Source organism: Nuphar pumila, chromosome 2 (genome assembly GCF_984573655.1).
Source record: "Nuphar pumila chromosome 2, dmNupPumi1.hap1.1, whole genome shotgun sequence".
Lineage (NCBI taxonomy): Eukaryota > Viridiplantae > Streptophyta > Magnoliopsida > Nymphaeales > Nymphaeaceae > Nuphar > Nuphar pumila.
The window spans coordinates 16,724,599-16,741,389 of record NC_143250.1 but is presented as its reverse complement, the minus strand read 5'-3'; positions in this window follow the sequence as shown (position 1 = coordinate 16,741,389).

The window sequence follows — 16,791 nt, the reverse complement described above, 5'->3', positions numbered from 1 at the left end:
AGGCTTGCGGTGGTAAGGAATGACCGTCACGTCGCGCTGGCTTACTGAAGAAATAGGCCCATGACAATCAAAGTCAAAACATTAATTTGTGCTCATGATTACTGGAGCATGTGAGTGTTGTTTTTGCTCTTGTTGCTTTTGGTATTTTTTAGTGTTTGGTACTTCTTTATCAGTTCTGAATGGACTCTTCTCAAATGATTACTTTTTCTTCCATTCCCTCATTGTCTACACTAACGAATCTTTAGTACTTTTTAAGTACAAAACTCACAGCAGACTTCATGTTATGGGTGTCGTTCACTTCCTTGCTTTTGTCATACGATTTATATGGCATGATTGTTGGTTTCAAGCCAAGTCCTCCCAGGACCACAGCTATTGTCGATGGAAAGGAGCAAGAACCAAGCCCAGAATTTTTGTTGATCTTGGGCATTGATTAGATTTGGATCTTCTACGTGGTCTCTCGTCTGAGTATCCAGCTTTCAGAACCTCTGTCACTACTCGACTAGAACCAGTAACCTTAACCGAACTTCTGTTGTTGGCACAAAAGTCTCAACTAGGCGATGTTGTGTCTGTTCGAGTTGCTCCATTTGCCAATTTTGCGAGTCAGCAGGGATCCAATACTCAACCCTGGCAGTTCAATAATAGAGGTCATGGCAACCATCAGTTTAGTGGTAGAGGACGAGGACAACAATAGTTCACCAGAATTGATTAGGACTGATTTCATGTTGCGTGCTAGTTTTGTGAAATAACCAAGCCACACCCCTGCAATCTATTGCTAACACAATACAGTGATGCAAGTTCTCAACCACAACCCTACCATGTGGCTCCCTATCACGCCTCTTGTTCAGCCTTCAGTGATGCAAGTTGGTACTCTAATTCAGCAGCATCACTTCATATGACACATGACCTGAACAATTTGTCAATGCATGAGCCATACAAAGGACAAGATGTCATCAAGATTGCGAATGGTTCGGATTTAAAGATCAATGAAATTGGTACTTCTAAATTTTCTACAAGGTAGTCAGTTTTCTTTTAATGATATATTGCATGTACCTGTGGTTAATCAAAATTTACTTTCAGTTAAAAAGTTTCTTAATGATAATTATGTGTTCTTTGAGTTTCATCGTGATTTTTGTTGTATAAAGGATCAGGTAACAGGGATAGAACTCATGCAGGGCAAGACTAATCAAGGATTGTACCAACTAGATGTTCCTCTTGGTCAAAAAAAGGAAGCTATGGTTGGAGAAAAAACTGATTTGGATTAGTGGCATCAATGATTGGGTCATCCTGCTCTTCGAATAGTGAAGCACATAGATATCAGCTTTGGTTTGCCTTTTTCATAATAATGAAAACAATATATGTGATGTATGTCAGCAAGGAAAGAGTCATTCCTTGCCTTTCTTTCCGTCCCAACATAAAGTTTCAGGCCCTCTTGATTTGATCCGTACGAGGACTAAATCCTATTATTATTCTTGGTCATTATCGTTACTATGTCATATTTGTTGATGCTTTTTCAAGATTTACTTGGATTTTTATGATAGCATATAAATATGATGTGAAGCATGTCTTTCTTTAGTTTAAAACTAGTGTTGAAAACATCTTTGACAAAAAAAATAATTTTTTTCATACTAATGGTAGAGGCGAATATCAGGCTCTTAATCCTTTTATGCATAGTTGTGGTACTACTCATAGAGTGCCTTGTCTCCATATTCATGAGCAAAATGGTGTTATCCAGTGCAAGCATCAACATGTGGTTGATGTTGGCCTGTGTCTCATGACTCCAGCCAAAGTCCCTACAAAGTATTGGACTTATGCCTTTAGTACTATTTTATAAACATTTTACCTTCCCGTATCAGTAACAATAAGCCACCCTATGAGCTTTTCTATAGTAGAAACCCTGACTATAAGATTATTCAAGTTTTCGGTTGCACTTGTTACCCTTCTCTTAGGTCTTATAGTCATAAGTTAGAATTTAAGTCTCAGTGACATGTGTTCCTTGGATATAGTTTCATGCATCAAGGGTATCTATGTCTGAATCCAGATACGAATAAAACTCTTGTATCCCAAAATATAGTGTTTGATGAATCAAAGTTTTTCTTTTATAAGCATGAGTTTAATCCTACTATCATCAACCCGATCTCTCAAGTTTCTGTGTTTATCCCGCTCATGCAAGGGCCAGCCTTTGTTTAGTCATGTCCTTCACCTAACCAAGAAGTCTCTAATCTGCCTTAAGAGTCAGGTTTTTGTTCTGGAGTCACCTCAACCTATTGAAGATCCTAGGTCTCAAGTCTCACCTATTCCATTTATCCAACCCATTCAGTCTCAACACTATGGTCACCAGGTCACAAGATGGTACACATGTGCCTAAGATTTATCTTAACACATTGTATCCTCTACCTATTGCTCTTGTCATTTAATATGTTGAAGACCGTAAACCTTATAGTTTTTTTCAAGCTAGTTTTTTTCAAAAATATATCTTTCAAATGGGTACATCCACCGATATCACATAGGACCACCAACTCTAAGTTCATATAGAAAATATATGATTACATGTTCCATAACATCGAAAAATGCTGGCAAAATTATCTTGTCTATCTGACAAATAGTAGTGACGATAGAATCCTCGAGATTCTTTACCTCAGTTAATACAACTTTCGATGCGCACAATGTTCTAAAAAATCTACTCAACTCGGATAATACCTCCCATATAGGTTTGTCTAACATATCATGGAATGCTAGGAAAAATTAACCATTGCATAATGACATGACAATCATGGCTCTTTGACCCATATAATTGTCCCTCGTCTATCTTTATAGCCCGGACAGTGTTAGAGACGTATCCATCTGAAAATCTCAACTGTTTCAACCATTAACATACCTGCTTTACTTGATCTGGTTCAAGCACGTACCTTGCCTTTGGTTTCAGTATTTTGCCATTGTACTCTTTGAGTTTCAATTCTGGTCTTTTACATATTACTTTTAAATCCATATAGGTATTTGGACTATCCTTTGTTTTTCCTTTGACATTCATTACCATATTGAACACATTATCAAACACATTTTTCTTCACATGCATAACATCCAAATTATGTCGTATCAATAAGGTCGGGCAATATGGTAGTTCCCAAAATATAGATTTCTTTGTCCAATTGTGATTATTCTCAAATCCAAGAAAGAGCGTCGGACTATGGGCATTTGTCAGTACATCTGGAAAGTATCACAATCGTCTTAAAATCTTTATGCTAGACAACCGTGTAGATGGACCTTCTATTTCAGTTGTGCCTGCTCGAAACACATTCCTTTGTCGTCAGAACGGATGGTCGCTGGGTAGAAATCGATGATGATAATCAAACCAGCATAACTTCTGTCCATGCGTCAATCTAAAAGATTTTGTATCCTTCATGCAGTACAGACATGCCAACCTCCCATGTGTGCTACAACCAGATAACATATCATATGCAGGGACGTCACTGATTGTTCATAGAACAACAACTTTCATATTGAAGTTTTATTTTTTGTGGGCATCGTACGTGAGAACACCGTCATCCTACAGTATTTTTAGTTCATCAATCAATGACTTTAAATATACATCAAGATTTTGGCCCAAAGAGGTCGAATCAGAGATCAATAGAGATAAGAAAAGATTTTGACGCTTCATACACAAGCTTTAAGGAAGGTTGTATGGGATGACAAATATTGGCCAACACGAGTATGAAGTTGATCTACCTCCAAATAGATTAAATATATCTGTACATAAACAGAGTCTAACATTTCTCACTTTCATTGCAAAGGTCTGATGAGTACGATCAAAGTGCTTTCAAGCTTCTGCGTCAACAGGGTGCGTGATTTTGTCTTCATCATGTCAAACTTTATTTGCATGTCATCTCATGTGTTTAGCTATCATCAAAGACATATACAATCGTTGCAATCTAGGGGTGAGAGGAAAGTAGCAGAGCGACTTATATGACACTTCTTTTGACCTCGTGCTACCATTGCCTCTTGTATTTGACTTGAACCGAGGATGCCCACATGACAGACATGATCTGTTATTTTCTTGATCTTTGAAATACAACATGCAGTGATTTGGACAAGCATCTATCTTTTAATACCCCATACCTAGAGCGTTGACCATAACCTTCGCACGATAGAAATTTTGTGACAATTTCTCATCTTTGGGCAACATACTCTTCACAATAGAGCACAGACGATCAAAACATGATTGACTCAAATTATACTCGAACTTCAAATTCAGTAGTTGAAGAACTGCAGACAAGATAGTGTGACTCTCGTAACCATTCCAAAGTGGTTCATCAACATCTCTAAGTAAGTCATAAAATCTACTAGCTGCATCGTTTGCTGCTTCTTCATCTACCCAAGTTGGTACATCACTAGGACCCATAGCAAAACCTAGTTCTGATCCTGTAGCATTACATATCAAATCCATATATGAATTATCGTGCACCATATCCACCCGTGCGTCAAAATTGTTCCAAAATTCTTTACCATGAAGCGTCCAATTCTGATAATCACTCACAAAACCCTTCTTGTATAGGTGATGTCTAACGCCATGAGGTTCTACAAATTGATTGTTCTTACACATCATGCAGGAGCACCTGATCCGACCGATGGGATCCACTGTACTGACACTTGCCATTGCAAATTCAATAAAACTATCAACATCATATATATATTCAAGTGATACCTCATTGTCAACTATTCTACGGTACATCTATTTACGGTTTGTAGTCATTTTATCCTATGATGCTATGGATATTATCCTAACCAGTTAACATAGAATCATAAGAATGCTATGATGAAGAAAACATCTAATTTATCATGCATTATTGGATATATATCACAAAGATATTTAGAAAGATGAAATCACATTCATAAACATGATACATTTAATTTAAGCATGTTTTCATAATACAATTTCATATGGAGGGCATAATTAATTCAAAATAACTTTATGCAAGCATGGATACACGACACACACACACACACACACACACACACACACACACATATATATATATATATATATGTATATATATATATATATATATATATATATATATATATATATATATATATATATATATATATATATGTATCACAAAAATATTTAGAAAGATGAAATCATATTCATAGACATGATACATTCAATTTAAGCATATTTTCATAATACAATTTCACATGGAGGGCATATTTAATTTGAAAATAACTTCATGCAAGCATGCATACACGATACACAATACACACACACATATATATATCACAAACATATTTAGAAAGATGAAATCGCATTCATAAACACGATACATTCAATTTAAGCATATTTTCATAATACAATTTCACATGAAGGGCATAATTAATTCAAAAATAACTTCATGCAAGCAAGGATACAGTCATGTCAAACATTATAATACATTCAATCATTCATATCACAATAATGTCAAACATGTACCTGCAGCAAATACACTCCAATATCCCGCTAACTACTACCATGACTAGCATGGACTCCGAACTACAAAAATAAGAGCACTTCTATTTTCACACATTTAAATCATGCTCAGTATGATCTCTGAACTCCAGCAAAGCGGTCCTAGATATCCACAACTAAGTGAGTGTGTGAGAAGGAAAGTGTTGCATCCAAGAAAGTAAATAACATGTGATGAGCTTGCATCACTTACTCACCACGGTATTTACCCGATTTGCTTTTGCCTTTGTATTTTTTCTTATTTCTTTTTGCATTGCATTTTTTGTCGTATGCGATGCTTAGCACTAAGCATCGCACAATTAACTCAACTACATATCTGCAATGTGCATTTATATATTGCAATGCACATTTATATACAGTAAAGAGGGACGAGGGCTGCGATGAGAAGGGAGGCGCAGTCAGGGTCGAACCCCTCCCTCGTAACCCAAGCAATAGGGAGGGGGTCTCGGCCCCTTCCTTACGAAGAAGGAGAAACGGAAGGGGGTTGAGCTACTCCCTCAAAACCCAAGAAAAAGAAGACAGGGAAGAAAATCGACCCCTCCCTGGCAAAAAAGAAGGAACGGGTGGGGCAAGGGCCTTGCCCCCATATGCCGGAAACACCCAGGCAGTAGGGGCAAAGCCTCTGCCGACTGGAAGGAACAAGGGAGGTGTCTCTCTTGCCGGTCGAAAAAATTGGCAGAGGTGCCCCTGCTTGCCGGTCGGAAAACGTAGACAAGCTGGGGCGCAGCCCCTACCTGTCGGCCGAAAAAAAATAGAGGACAGGCAGCCTCTGCCTGTCGGCCGAAAAAAAGAAGGAGATGAAGAGGAAGGGGTTGTGCCTGTCAACCGGCGGTAGGTAGCCGGATGCAGGGAGGGTCGGCAGAGGCAAAGAGGTCGTTGTCTGCTAAGGGGCCGGCCGACGGAGGCAAAGGCAGCAGAGACGAAGAGGAAGACAGCGGGATACTGAGAGAGAGAGAGAGAGAGAGAGAGAGAGAGACCTGAGGGGGTCAAAAGGCGAAGGGTGTCGCCAACGGTAGATGGAAGGGAGCAGCGACGGGGCTCAGGGAAGGGAAAGGGAGCAACGACGTGGTGACCTCTGGTGAGGCGAGGAGCGGGGCTTAGGTAAGAGAGCAACGACGGGGTGGATTCTGGCTGGGCTGCCAGCGGTAGGGAGGGCCAGCAGAGGCAAAGGGGCCATCGTCTTTTAAGGAGCCGACTGGCAGAGGCAAAGGCGAAGGGTTAGGGTTCAAACCCAATTTGGGGGAAATTAGAGAGAGAGAGAGAGAGAGAATTTTGTGCCTTAGACGAGCTTATATCGAAAAATAGCGATGAAAAAGTTTTATGTCAAAATCCGTTGCTAAGTAGCGACTTCCGTAGTGATGAAAAAATTATGTCGCTAAGTCGTCGCTACGTTGCGATGGATCTTGACACAGAAGTTTTTCGTCGCTAATTCATCACTAATTAGTGACAGAGTTTGAGACAGAATGTTTCCGCCGCTAAGTCCGCAACAAATTTTAATTTTAACGACGACTGTTTTTCTCTCGTTAATCCGTCGCAACTTTGCGATGGAAATAATTCATCGCCAAATTTCGTTGCTAATTAACGTTTTTCTTGTAGTGATGTTCATTCTAGTGTTGATATGTGTCACGTTTCAGAGATGTCATCTTAATTTTAAAATTTTCATAGGAAACCAACACTTGTATTGAATTGGGCATATTCCTGATCTGCCACCAATCTGTATGTGTGTCTCCTACGCTGAGTGTTGACTGGGTTATCCACTTCAACATTGAATCTGGGGAGTACCATCTGAATTTGGATCTTTCCTTGGGTATGGAGCTTTAGTTGGATTTGGGTTAAGAATAATTGTTTGACATTGATCCATACAGACCCGACTCACTTCTATAAAATTAAATATATCAAATACTAACATTCAAACTCTAAAACCTGCTACACCTCTGCCATTGAAATAAAAAATCGAAACAACAATTCTAACTAAAATTAAAAGTGCATCAAAGTAAATCAGGGCCTATTCTAGACCATAACACTAAGCCTAAGAATTTACGAGTAAACAAACCAAACTTGGGTTGTCTGAGCTTGGTTCATTAGGGTAAAACCTTACTCGGGCTTGTCAGGAGCCAAGCCAGCTCGTTAAGACAAAAGTTTGGTTTTAGGTGTTTTTTATATACATTATAAGACATAATATATGTATAAAATATGTAACACATGTATAAGACATGTAGAATATGTGTAATATATAATATATAATATATTATTAAAAAACAAAACATACAAATATATAATATAAATTAGTGAACCTACCTAGGTAGATGTAACACCCCGATCTGGGACCTCAGGAGTCCGAGTTCGGTTGGTATTACTTCCCAGAGGGAAGAGTGCAAAGCTTACACAGAGAAAACGAGGCTAAAAAAAAAAATTCATTTTATTTCGATAATCAACTTTTTCTTACAATGTTCATCATTTATAACCAAAGAAAAGCAATTACATTATTCTCAATGACAATGAAAGTAAAAATATCAATGCTCTGCTGAAGATGGGAAAAGTTGCTCATAAGTGATTGATCTAATGCCTCGAACCTACAGTTGTAATTAAACAAAAATGAGGGTGAGTTTACAACCCAGTAAGAAATAATTATAAGTAAATAAACAATCAATTTACAACTATAGTGGACTCTAAGCCCCCAGTCTTAGCTTAGTTCTTGATACACCACACATGTTTGTATATTTTAATTACCTCTATTATCATTCTCAAATACTCTCTCTCTCTCTCAACTATCACTAGAGTGGCTATACCGGTAATAGTCATCTATGGGCGTAGCAACCCTGTAGAACATCTCAATTCTACATGTTGGTCAGACAATGAACCATACACTCCCAGTGGTCCCTGGACCACCAGGCACTACAGTGAACCACCATGGGCACCCCACCGGGAGGTCAAACTCTCAATCTCGGTATGGTTCATGCTACATCCTATCCATAATGGTTATCAACCATCCATGGTCCTCCAGAGTCTCAAACCAGTGTGAGTGAAATCCTAAATCATAACTAAGTTCACACAATGAACAATATTCTCAAATTCATAGTTCACTCGTTCTCTCATGAGTGGTGTCATGACAGATCACAACAATCTCATTCTTAATCTCATTATGACGTTAGGACTCACACATCTCTCACTTAGCATGCAATGATGAAGTATATCTACATCATTAAATCACCGGTGGCCCACTCTCCATGGTGGCTGCACTCTGGCCGCGAACCAGGTAGCCCTTGCCACAGGTTGCTACTTTCGGGATTTAAGGGGTCCTGCATGCTGAACTCAAAATATCCATTCATACCACATGAATGAACTAAATGAGACTCTAATCTAAACTTAACCTCATCACAATGCATGATATTAATGACCAATTAGACATGCAATCACAAACACAATCACTTTCTATCATGCATGACATATCAAAACTAACGTGCATATCACAATAAACATATATATAAATTAACTCATAATGTCAAGCATGAAATTTATGCATGTCATGGTCTCACTCAAAGCTATCATGCTAATCACATAACATCTATAGCACTACGATAACAAGCAACGTGAAAAAGGTTTATTAACATCTAGCGTTACTTATAACATCTCGTACCTCAAGTGCGGACACTGTGATCTCTCCGAAGTCGGGCCTTACGAAGCTCTAACAATGTGATCTGGTCACATAAGATAGTCATATTAATGCATAAAACTTCTTATGTTATAATAAAATTACCAACATACCCCTTCCCGAATTTGCTCGAGAAACCATGATTTTTTGCATTATTAGTTTGACTTAAATCCATGAACTAATGGATTCCCCTTTTCAATACGAATCCAACGCACCAAACCTCACTCGATTCTGAGTTCGGAGTGAGAAGATATGTTCGTTTTACTAAAATGGATCTCAAGTATCCAATTGGATATCTTGGTACATTTCGGGTTTCGGTACTTTTGTTTGATCTGATCCATATTCCTGATATGGACTGATCCAAATCGATCTGGGGCATCCAGTCTGGATCCAGAACAGTCTGATTGGATCTGAACCGGATCCATTCTATTCTGACTAGATCCAGAATAGTCTGACTGGATCCAGGACAGATTGACTAGATATGGACCTGCTTGACTGGATCCTGAACAGTCTGACTGGATCCAGATCTGCCTGACTGGGTCCAAGATAATCTAACTGGGTCCAGACCTGCCTGACGGGGTCTAGATCCGAGACTGATCCAGTCAGATCTGGACCCGATCAATCTGGATTAGGACCGGTCTAGCTCGAACTGGGTCCGGACTGAAAACCCAGATCCAAACCCGACTGGTTCGGTTCGGACCTTGGTTCAACCGGATCGGTTCAGATCCGAGGCGGTCTGAACCGGTTCTACTTGAACCGGAGTTCACCAAACCGGTTTGACCCGAACCAGATTTGCCTGAACCGGTTCGATCTGAACTGGTTTGGCCTGAGCCGGTTCGATTCGAACCGGTTCACCCAATTCACCTGACTCGGTTCGGTCTGGTTGCGACTTAGACCGACCCGGTTCGGTCTGGGTCGCACCCAGGCCGAATCGGCCTCTTTTTTTTTTTTAAAGACTCGGTCTGGGCGCGACCCAGACCGGTGGGCTCGGTCTGGGTTGCACCCAGACCAACCCGGTTCGGTCCGGGTGCCCGGACCGAACCGGTCCCCCGATTAAAAAGGGCGGAAGGGGCTGCGCCCCTTTCGATCTCAGGTGCAGGGGGTTGGCCCCTGCCGACCCCTCTCTCTGCACCCACAAGCCTGGGCCGGCCTCCGGGGCCAGCCAACGGTGTCGGCCGGTCGCCGGGGCCGGCCGTTGGAGTCGACCGTCATAGGGGCCAGCCGACCCCTCTCTCTCTTTTTCTGTCGAATTTTTTTTTTTTCAATTCCTGCAACTCGTCGACAGCAATGGCTACCGGCTCCCCTTTTGCGCTCGGATCAGAAAAGAAGGATGAAGAAGAAGATGGGGAGGACGAAGACTTACCTCGCCGTCACCGTCGATAAGCGCCTCACTCTCTCTCTCGCTCCCATTCTCTCTCTATCTCTCCCTCTGCCGCTCGATGAGGTGCGGTGGAGGGAGGTTGCGTGAGGGCTTTTATAGCCCTCACGCAGGGTGAGGATAACCCTCACCCTCCGCAGATTTTGGGGGGTGAGGTTTATCCTCACCCCCTCCCGTTACGCGGTTTCCCCCTTGGAGGAAACTGTTTCTTTTTTTTTAAGTTTATCCCCTCCGGCGACTTCGCCGAAGGGGTTTTTATAATTCTACCCCCCTTAAAAGAAGATTCGTCCTGAATCTTACATGGAAACAAATGTGGAAATTGCTCGCGGATATCAGATTCATGCTCCCAAGTAGCCTCCTTATTACTGTGATGACTCCATCTAACCAATACTAGAGACAACTCTTTGTTTCTCAACTTTTGCACTTTCGTGTCCAGAATCTCTATGTGTTTTTCTCTCATATTTAAGTCATCTTGGATATCCAACACAGTTTCGACTGTATCTAGTATCTGGGAGGGATCTGGCAAATACTTCCGCAACATGGAAACATGGAACACGTTGTGAATTCGAGATAAGGAAGGTGGTAGAGCTAACCGGTATGCTGCCTGACCAACCCTCACAAGTATCTCAAATGGTCCAATATATCTAGGATTCAACTTTCTCCTTCGACCAAAACGCATTACTCCCTTAAACGGAGATATCTTAAAAAATACGTGATCACCTTGCTCAAATTCCAACTCACGATGTCTTTTGTCCGCATAACTCTTCTGTCGACTTTGTGCTGTGAGAAGACGCTTTCGAATGAATCTCACTTGGTCTGTCATTCGCTGAACCATCTCGGGCCCTAACAAACTCCTTTCTTCGACCGCATTCCAACACAAGAGAGTTCGACATCATCGACCATACAATGCTTCAAATGGAGCCATGCCTATACTTGCTTGAAAGTTGTTGTTGTAGGCAAACTCCATTAATGGCAAAATATCATTCCACGAGTCACTATATTCCAAACTACATGCCCGGAGCATGTCCTCTAGGGTCTGAATGGTTCGCTCTGACTGACCATCTGACTGAGGGTGAAAAACTGTACTCATTTTTAATTGTGTCCCCATTGCTTCTTGAAAACTTTGCCAAACTCGTGATGTGAACTTCAAGTCTCTATCTGAAACAATTGAGTCAGGTACTCCATGAAGTCTAACAATCTCTCTAATAAACAATTGAGCCAATTGGTCACACGAATGAGTTGTCTTACAAGCTAAAAAGTGGGCAGACTTAGTTAGCCTATCGACAATCACTCATACTGAATCCATCCCATTCTTCATCTTCGGAAGCCTCGAAACGAAGTCCATTGATATATCCGCCCATTTCCACTCAGGTATGGAAAGTGGTTGTAAAAGATCACCTGGTCTTTGGTGCTCAATCTTCACCTGCTGACATACTAGACATTTGCTAACAAACTCAGCAATGTCTCTCTTCATACCATTCCACCAAAAAGTATCTTTCAGATCTCGATACATTTTGGTGCTACTAGGATAGATGGCATATCTTGAATGATGTGCCTCTTCCAACAATTGATTCCTAAGTTGATCGTCCTTAGAAATGCACACTCTCTGACGAAATCTAAGAAGTTTTTTATCATCAATTTTGAATTCTGATTCTTCATTTTCTGAAATCTTCTTTCTTACTTGGATTAATTATGGGTCTAAGGGTTGCTTTTCCTTAATTTGATCCCACAATTCTGACTTCAATGTGGTTTGCACGAATAATAAACGACATGTTAAACATTGAGCTTTTGCCTTCTGATGAGCCACCGAGGAAAATAACTCCCAATCTGTAAGTCTATCTAGAGCTCCTGCCTTTCTGCTAAGAGCATCAGCGAGTACATTCGCCTTATCCGGATGATATTTTAGCTCAAAATCATAATCTTTCAGAAATTTCAACCATCTTCTTTGCCTTAAGTTCAAATCTTTCTGAGAAAACAAATACTTAAGGCTTTGATGGTCGGTAAAGACCTCAAATTATTCACCATAGAGATAGTGTCTCCATATCTTAAGGGCAAATACCACTGCTGCTAACTCCAGATCATGCGTCAGATAGTTGACTTCATGAGTTTTAAGCTGACGAGATGCATAAGCTATCACTTTTCCGTGTTGCATCAGAACACAACCCAATCCTTTGTGAGAGACATCGCTATAAATAGTGAAACCTCCGGATCCAGAAGGTAAGACCAACACTGGGGCAGTGGTCAAACGCTTCTTTATCTCTTGAAAACTCTGCTCACATTTATCATTCCACTCGAACTTTACGTCTTTCTTTGTGAGCTTTGTCATAGGAGCCGCCAACAAGGAAAATCTTTCTACGAATCGTCGGTAGTACCCAGCTAATCCCAAGAAGCTGCGAATCTCAGTAGGATTCTTGGGTCTTGACCAATTGGTGACTGCTTCAATCTTTGCAGGGTCTACCATAATCCCGTCTTTAGAAACAATATGTCCAAGGAAGGACACTTGTTCCAACCAAAAAGCACACTTAGAGAATTTGGCATAGAGCTGATGTTCTCTAAGTGTCTGCAGCACTATCCTCAGATGTTCTTCATGTTGCTCCTTCGAGGTAGAGTATATGAGGATGTCATCGACAAATACCATCACGAACTTATCCAAATAGGGTCTGAAGACTCTATTCATCATATCCATGAAAGCGGCTGGTGCGTTAGACAAAAAGGCATGACCATGAATTCATAATGGTCATATTTTGATCTGAATGTTGTCTTAGCCACATCTTCTTTCTTGATCCTCAGTTGATGATATCCTGATCTCAAATCCAACTTTGAGAAGCATGCCGCTCCTTGCAGTTGATCGAACAAATCATCAATTCTAGGCAATGGGTATTTATTCTTTATGGTTACTGCATTCAATTGACGATAGTCTATACACATACGCAGTGATCCGTCCTTCTTTTTCACGAATAAAATTGGAGCACCCCAAGGAGATACTGAGGGTCGAATAAATCCTTTCTCCAATAACTCATGTATTTGCTCATTGAGTTCCTTAAGTTCTGCAGGTCCCATCCGATAGGGAGCCTTCGAAATGAGTGTTGTTCCTGGAACTAGATCGATTTGAAATTCAATCTCACGATCAAAAGGGAGACCTAGAAGATCTTCTGAAAAAATATCATCATATTCACGAACTATATCTACATCTGATATAGTGAGGTCTTCTTTCTCTTCAGTTTTCATGTAAGCCAGGAATCCCATGCATCCCTTTTCAATATATATATTGGCCTTTAAACAAGATATGATAGCCGGCTTAGGTAACTTTATAACACCCTGGTATGTGAAAGTTGGAGTGTGGGGTATTTGAAAGCTGACACACTTTCTTCTACAATCGATAGTGGCATGATGGTCCGACAACCAATCCATGCCCAGAACAACATCTAGATCTTTGAAGTCGAGTTGCAACAAGTTCACAGGCAACTCGCAATCTTCGATTTTTACTACGCAGTTAGAATACACAGTATCCACAATGGTGGTTGCTCCTATAGGTGTCTCTATTAAGTAAGAAACACTCAATCGAGAAGGTGCCACTGGCAACCATTTTCCAAACGCTGAAGAAGTGAAACTATGTGTGGCTTCTGAGTCGAATAATGCACGAGCAAGAACACCAGAAATAAGAAGTGTATATTCAACCACTTCAGGGTTGGCAAGAGCTTCTTGGAGAGCAGTCGTATAGGCGTGACCTGGTACTGCTGGCTTCGGCTTTGGTGGGGCGTTGTTTCTTTGATCAGGTTGTGGGCAATCATTAGCGTAATGACCCATCTGCTGGCAGTTGAAGCATTTTACGTTCCTCAAGTCACACTTGCCCTCGTGCCTCTGGAGACCACAAGTCTTACAAGCGTTATCCGACTGAACCGGCTTCTGGAACCTTTGCCGCTTGGCTTGCTGATTGCCTGCATACTTGACTTGCTTACCCTGGTTCTGACCAGGGTTTTGTCCTCCAAACTGCCTCTTGTTGTCTCGCTGGAATCTTCCTTTAGAATGAAACTTCCTCCGAGTGGATTCTACCATATTGCCACTGCTGTGCCAGGTCTTCTCTTCCGTCTTGGTTTTTTCTTTTGCTTGCGGTTTTTCTGCTGTCCGCATCTCCCAAAACTCGTACCTTGAGGCATAGTCTACGAGTCGGCTGTATTTCTTTATTTGTTGTGGCCCAACCAACCTCAAAATTTCGGGCCTCAAACCCCTCTCGAACCTTCTGCACTTCTTTTTCTCGTTTGCCACCAAGGACTTGGCAAAACAAAAGAGAGAGAGTTAAAACGAGCCGTATATTGAGCGACCGTCATGTCACCCTGCTTCAACTTCTTGAACTCTTCTTCCTTTTCCACCCTTTGACACTTTGGAAAGAATTGCCTGTAAAATCTTCTCACGAATGTGGACCAAGGCAAGTAGTATCCGGCTCCAAGGTATCTCTAATGGATCTCCACCAGTGCTCCACATCGCTGGTCAGATTGGATACAGCTATCCATACTCTCTGATCCTCTGGACATTGGATGGCATCCAATGCCTTCTCAACTTGCATCAGCCAATTTTATGCCATGACACCATCAGAAGTGCCATCAAATAGTGGAGGCTGCATGTTCTTGAACCTCTCCGCCCATGAGGTGATACCAGAAATCACCGTCTGAGGTTGACTTTGTTGGGCACGGGTCATTTGCAGAAGCTCATATAATATGCGGTTGGTAGTGTACTCTTGCGGTATCCTCGTACTTTGACTCATTGGGGATCCAGGTGGGATCTCCATACTTTCTTCTCTACCTTCTCGGGGAGTATATCTCTCCGGTGTGTGAGTTGCCGCGTGGCTTCCCTGAACTTGTGCCCCTTCCGTAGTAGGGGATGATGAGGGTGCCCTTTGCGATGGTCCGCCAAAGATTTCCCTTTTCCGACTAGCTGCTACCGTGTCCTTTGAAAGATAAGATGTTTCTCTGCGAGTGGTCATTTGTACTGCAGAAAAATTATCACTTAACATCACATGGTTCATTGGATTCGTATGATATTTTATCACATCTCACGCAATATATATAAAATTATTCATTTTATTTCATTCAAAAAGTCTCATATACGAGAAACATTATTAGCAAGCAAAAAGAAAGAACAATGCAATTCAAATAATGCGACTCTCCTAAGCAAACTAGCTAATCCTAATCACTCTTCAATCCATCCGAAGCAGGGCATGTTCCTTGTACTCCCTTGAGTCTGAGTCTCAGGAGGAGCGTTCAAGTCGTACTGAGGCGAAGCAGGAGTGTACGTTGGTGAGAAAGATGTGTGGGTAGGTGTGGCAGAAGTGTATGTAGGTGAGACAGGATCATCACTCGGGTCTTTATCCTCGCCTTCCTCTTCCAAATTTCCAGAAATTTCTCGCCCTTGCCCAAACCCTGGGTCGCTTCGGTTGGCTTCCACTGCCCGTCAAGCTGCTTCGGCTGCCTGGAATGCAGCTCTCCGAGTTTCTTCAGACAAAAACTCTTGGAATGGAGGTGGAACCTTCTGGTTTCCCCCACTCATGACAACCGCATAACTAGCTTGGGACATATGTCATCCCCGTGCGCTGGCCATACGAGACCCTCCCCGAAGCACAAAGTTTGTGTTCGAAGATGTTCTTCTCCTGATTCCTCCTCGAGCCGCCATCCGATTTCCCTCCATCCGCCCACGTGCAGACCTCGCTCTCTGACAATTGCACTGACGATTCCTCCTTCCGTACGGTGGTAGATGTCACCCCTGGGTAGTGTAGGGGTAGTTCTGATGGTAAGAGTCACGATCTCCGAGTATGATGTAGATCAGAAGAGGCTGTGGTGTAAACTCTCTAACCACTTGAGTCATGCTCGTGATGACTCCGGTAACCATTGCCATTGTGGCGAAGAATTCCTCTCTCCCTACCATGGGAGGCTCAACAGAGTCTTGAGCCCGTGGGACTTCATTGTTTTTTTGTTCGTTAGCCATTCCTAAATACGCAATAGTTTAATCACTAACGTATCTTATTCGAGCAGAGACTTACATCTTGTCATTGAATATTGTTATGAATGATGAACCATTTTTCTGTGTAAACCTGACTCTGATACCACTTTGTAACACCCCGATCTAAGACCTCAGGAGTCCGAGTTCGGTTGGTATTACTTCCCAGAGGGAAGAGTGCAAAACTTACACAGAGAAAACGAGGCTAAAAAAACTTTTCATTTTATTTTCATAATCAACTTTTTCTTACAATGTTCATCATTCATAACCAAA